This window comes from Salmo salar, chromosome ssa20 (genome assembly GCF_905237065.1).
Source record: "Salmo salar chromosome ssa20, Ssal_v3.1, whole genome shotgun sequence".
NCBI lineage: Eukaryota > Metazoa > Chordata > Actinopteri > Salmoniformes > Salmonidae > Salmo > Salmo salar.
Genome location: NC_059461.1, coordinates 82,163,901 through 82,170,071, shown reverse-complemented (window position 1 = coordinate 82,170,071; position 6,171 = coordinate 82,163,901). Strand labels below are relative to the sequence as shown.

The 6,171-nt window shown below is 42.3% G+C and overlaps 1 long non-coding RNA gene across 1 annotated transcript in view; it reads left to right on the top strand.

The window, feature by feature from the left end:
- The window catches only part of LOC106581339 (uncharacterized), a 6,224-nt gene extending 475 nt beyond the window's left edge, over nt 1-5,749 (top strand). The window contains exons 2-4 of the long non-coding RNA XR_006760937.1: nt 4,461-4,516; nt 4,639-4,889; nt 5,599-5,749. This is a non-coding gene — a long non-coding RNA (uncharacterized lncRNA). The remainder of the gene's footprint in view (nt 1-4,460; nt 4,517-4,638; nt 4,890-5,598) is intronic.
- The last annotated feature ends 422 nt before the right edge of the window (nt 5,750-6,171 follow it).

Sequence of the window (6,171 nt, the reverse complement as noted above, 5' to 3'; positions counted from 1 at the left end):
TTTCCTATCAAACACTGCAGGTCACCAGTGTATACAGTTGAAGTCGGAAGTTTACATACACCTTAGCCAAATACATTTCAACTCAGTTTTTCACAATTCCTGACATTTAATCCTAGTAAAAATTCCCTGTCTTAGGTCAGTTTGGATCACCACTTTATTTTAAAAATGATTCATTTCAGCTTTAATTTCTTTCATCACATTCCCAGTGGGTCAAAAGTTTACATACACTCAATTTGTATTTGGTAGCATTGCCTTTAAATTGTTTAACTTGGGTCAAACGTTTCGGGTAGCCTTCCACAAACTTCCCACAATAAGTTGGGTGAATCTTGGCCCATTCCTCCTGACAGAGCTGGTGTAACTGAGTCAGGTTTGTAGGCCCCCTTGCTCGCACACACGTTTCCCACTGGAATTGTGATACAGTGAATTATAAGTGAAATAATCTGTCTGCAAACAACAACAATGTGGAGTGGTTGAAAAATGAGTTTTAATGACTCCAACCTAAGTGAATATAAACTTCCGACTTCAACTGAATATACAGGTTTCATCAGGGTTTCATGTTAAACACTGCAGGTCACCAGTATATATACAGGTTTCATCAGGGTTTCATTTTAAACACTGCAGGTCACCAGTATATATACAGGTTTCATCAGGGTTTCATGTTAAACACTGCAGGTCACCAGTATATATACAGGTTTCATCAGGGTTTCATGTTAAACACTGCAGGTCACCAGTATATATACAGGTTTCATCAGGGTTTCATGTTAAACACTGCAGGTCACCAGTATATATACAGGTTTCATCAGGGTTTCATGTTAAACACTGCAGGTCACCAGTATATATACAGGTTTCATCAGGGTTTCATGTTAAACACTGCAGGTCACCAGTATATATACAGGTTTCATCAGGGTTTCATTTTAAACACTGCAGGTCACCAGTATATATACAGGTTTCATCAGGGTTTCATGTTAAACACTGCAGGTCACCAGTATATATACAGGTTTCATCAGGGTTTCATGTTAAACACTGCAGGTCACCAGTAAATACGGTTGAAGTAGGAAGTTTACACACACATACAGGTTGGAGTCGTTAAAACTCGTTTTTCAACCACTCCACAAATTTCTTGTTAACAAACTATAGTTTTGGCAAGTCGATTAGGACATCTGCTTCGTGCATGACACAAGTCATTTTTCCAACAATCGTTATTTCACTTATAATTCACTGTATCACAATTCCAGTGGGTCAGAAGTTTACATACACTAAGTTGACTGTGCCTTTAAACAGCTTGGAAAATTCCACAAAATTATGTCATGGCTTTATAAGCTTCTGATTGGCTAATTGACATAATTTGAGACAATTGGAGGTGTACCTGTGGATGTATTTCAAGTCCTACCTTCAAACTCAGTGCCTCTTTGCTTGACATCACGGGAAAATCAAAAGAAATCAGCCAAGACCTCAGAAAAGAAATTGTAGACCTCCACAAGTCTGGTTCATCCTTGGGAGCAATTTCCAAATGCCTGAAGGTACCACGTTCATCTGTACAAACAATAGTACGCTAGTATAAACACCATGGGACCATGCAGCCGTCATACCGCTCAGGAAGGAGACGCATTCTGTCTCCTAGAAATGAACGTAGACAGTGCAAATCAAGTGCAAATCCAAGAACAACAGCAAAGGACCTTGTGAAGATGCTGGAGGAAACAGGTACAAAAGTATCTATATCCACAGTAAAACGAATCCTATATCGACATAACTTGAAAGGCCGCTCAGCAAGGAAGAAGCCACTGCTCACAAACCGCCATAAAAAAGCCAGACTACGGTTTGCAACTACACATGGGGAAAAATATCGTACTTTTTGGAGAAATGTCTTCTGGTCTGATGAAACAAAAATAGAACTGTTTGGCCATAATGACCATCATTATGTTTGGAGGAAAAAGGGGGAGGCTTGCAAGCCGAAGAACACCATCCCAACCGTGAAGCATGGGGGTGGCAGCATCATGTTGTGGGGCTGCTTTGCTGCAGGAGGGACTGGTGCACTTCACAAAATAGATGGCATCATGAGGCAGGAAAATTATGTGGTTATATTGAAGCAACATCTCAAGACATGAGTCAGGAAGTTAAAGCTTGGTCGCATATGCGTCTTCCATATGGACAATGACCCCAAGCACAGTTCCAAAGTTGCTTCAAAATGGCTTATGGACAACAAAGTCAAGGTATTGGAGTGGCCATCACAAAGCCCTGACCTCATCCTATAGAAAATGTGTGGTCAGAACTGAAGAAGTGTGTGCGAGCAAGGAGGCCTACAAACCTGACTCAGTTACACCAGCTCTGTCAGGAGGAATGGGCCAAAATTCACCCAACTTCTTGTGGGAAGCTTGTGGAATGCTACCCAAAATGTTTGACCCAAGTTAAACAATTTAAAGGCAATGCTACCAAATACTAATTGAGTCTATGTAAACTTCTGACCCACTGGGAATGTGATGAAAGAAATAAAAGCTGAAATAAATCATTCACTCTACTATTATTCTGACATTTCACATTCTTAAAATAAAGTGGTGATCCTAACTGACCTAAGACAGGGAATTGTGAAAAACTGAGTTTAAATGTATTTGGCTAAGGTATATGTAAACTTCCGACTTCAACTATAGGTATCATGTCAAACACTGCATGTCACCAGTATATACTGTATATAGGTTTCATGTGAAATACTGCAGGTCACCAGTATATATATCCGGGTTCTACTGGACACATGCAGGTGATTGTAATTGGTCAATTTACAGCTATCAACAGTATATACAAAAGCATGAATGGTTATCAAAGGATCATATGTAGCCTACAATTACATCATGAGTAGCCTACAAAATGTTATTTACAATAGGCTTGTTGCCAGATCTGTTTGTGTTTTAGCCTATTCCTCTGCCGTTGGTTGTCATGCCATGTACAAACAGATCTGGCAACTATGCTATGACTCCACAGCTGACCTCTACTGACCACTCTGACTCAACCACAGCCCTATAGAACTACACTCATTCCAACACACACACACACACACACACACACACACACACACACACACACACACACACACACACACACACACACACACACACACACACACACACACACACACACACACACACACACACACACACACAGAGAGAGAGAGAGAGTCAGCAGCAGTTGTTCTGGGTAAGATATGACAGGGTTGAGGGATAGGTGTGTGTGTGTGTGTGTGTGTGTGTGTGTGTGTGTGTGTGTGTGAGAGAGAGAGAGAAATGACAGGGTTGAGGGATAGGTGTGTGTGTGTGAGAGAGAAAGATATGACAGGTCTGGGAGATAGATGGAGGGAGGCAGTGTTCATATTCTCTCTGCCTCCAGCGACAGTGGCCAGGAGACATGAATATTTAACACAGCAAGTCCCCATCTCTCTGTCTGGAGATATTACGCTCACACCATCCATATGAATAAAACGCTCACACCATCCATATGAATATAATGCACACAGCATCCATATGAATATAATGCACACAGCATCCATATGAATAAAACGCTCACACCATCCATATGAATGAAACGCTCACACCATCCATATGAATATAATGCACACAGCATCCATATGAATATAATGCACACAGCATCCATATGAATATAATGCACACAGCATCCATATGAATATAATGCACACAGCATCCATATGAATATAATGCACACAGCATCCATATGAATATAATGCACACAGCATCCATATGAATAAAACGCACACAGCATCCATATGAATATAATGCACACAGCATCCATATGAATATAATGCACACAGCATCCATATGAATATAATGCACACAGCATCCATATGAATATAATGCACACAGCATCCATATGAATATAATGCACACAGCATCCATATGAATATAATGCACACAGCATCCATATGAATATAATGCACACAGCATCCATATGGAGATGAACATTTATAAGAGGAATATTTTACTGCCAAACATTATCCCTGACAGACAGAGAAATACAGGGAGAAATGATGAGAGAGAGAGAGAGAGAGAGAGAGAGAGAGAGAGAAAGATGATTGAAGGTTCTGCCAAAACTATTATCAACCAACCCCCCTGTGACTCATCTGTGCCTTCTGATAGAGGAAAAATGGTTATTGATCCACCAATCAGATAGCAGGACCAACCCCTCATAGCCTATCAGCAGCTCAGAGATCTACCTGAGATTCCACCCAGATCATCATTACAATGTTCATGTGAGATCATCTTTAGAATGTTCAGAGGTTCCATTTAGAATCATGTGAGATCATCTTTAGAATGTTCAGAGGTTCCATTTAGAATCATGTGAGATCATCTTTAGAATGTTCAGAGGCTTGGTTGAAAGTGGATTTTCGTCACATCATCGATGTTCAACCCTCTGTCCATACTCCACTCTGATTGGTTACTGCTCTCCTCTTCCCACAGGTAAGACTGAGCTGGACAAACAGGTGGCTCGTTATATGCACAACGACCTGAAAAAGGTCTGTTTTACAGTCACACACGTTCACTCATCAGCACAGCTAAAATCACATGGTATCAGCAATAGTGATCATATTTTGTGTGTGTTATTACTGCTCAGTAACCGCGAGCCTTCTGTTCTCAGGGATTCATCTGCATGGACATGTCCGAATTCCAGGAGAAGCACGAGGTATGATATCATCAACTCCACTATCCCACAACCAGGAAGATACTTCACATTCTCTCAACCAGGAAGAGACTTCATGTTCCCATAACCAGGAAGAAACTTAATGTTCCCACAACCAGGAAGGGACTTCATATTCCCAAAATCAGGAAGAGACTTTCTGTTCCCACAACCAGGAAGGTCATTGGACTGGGATACACTATCTACTGTAGGTGAGGGCTTGTCTGGATTTTCTACTGTCATCGTTTGGGTCAGCTTCCCAGTCGCTGTCATGAACCGTTTAACCCTGTATTGACTGAGCCTACCTCTCATCTCCCACAATTAAATTCAAGGAGATGTGTCCAGGTTCTCACAGAAACACAGACACATGCAGCATCTGAAGGAAGAAACCTCTCACTGTTCCCAAAAGGCCCCAAAATATTTTTTTTGTATCAGAGGAAGTAGTTATCTGACATCATCTTCAGATCAATATGCTCATCTACCTCAGTTTTACCTGTTATCATCATTCTTTCTCAATCTCTCCCTTTTCACCTCTCTCACTTTCTCTCTCTTTCCATCTCTCTCTCCTCTCTCCATCTTTCTCTCCATCTCTCTCCATCTTTCTCTCTCTCTCTCTCTCTCTCTCTCTCTCTCTCTCTCTTCTCCATCTTTCTCTCCATCTCTCTCCATCTTTCTCTCTCTTTCCATCTCTCTCTCCATCTCTCTCCATCTTTCTCTCTCTCTCTCTCTCTCCATCTCTTTCCATCTCTCTCTCCTCTCTCCATCTTTCTCGCAATCTCTCTCCATCTCTCTCCATCTTTCTCTCTCTTTCCATCTCTCTCTCCATCTTTCTTGCAATCTCTCTCCATCTCTCTCCATCTTTCTCTCTCTCTCTCTCTCTCTCTCTCTCTCTCTCTCTCTCTCTCTCTCTCTCTCTCTCAGGGCCGTCTTACAGATGGGAAGGGGAAGACCACTGAGTGTAAGGACGCCATCTTCATCATGACCTCGAACGTGGCCAGTGACGACATCGCCCAGCATGCATTGCAGCTCCGCCAGGAGGCCCAGAAACTCAGCCGCAGGAAACTGGCCGACAACCTGGGTGAGACACACACACACACACACACACACACACACACACACACACACACACACACACACACACACACACACACACACACACACACACACACACACACACACACACACACACACACACTATGGACAAACAGTTGTTAATTGCTCCTTTTCTCCAGACGAGGTTCATTAGAGTGATGCCACCATCTCCAGGCAGTTTAAGGGCGCTGTGATTTGCCCCATACTGAAGGTAACTCCTCACCCCCTCATCCTATACCCAATTTCAGCATCTCTGCAGTCAGGTGGATTGGTTGAGCCGCTGTTCTGAAAATCTCTGATTGATGAATTCATTGTTTCGCTCCCCAGACCCATTTCCGGAGGGACGAGTTTCTGGGGCGGATCAATGAGATTGTCTACTTCCTGCCGTTCTGCCCCTCTGAA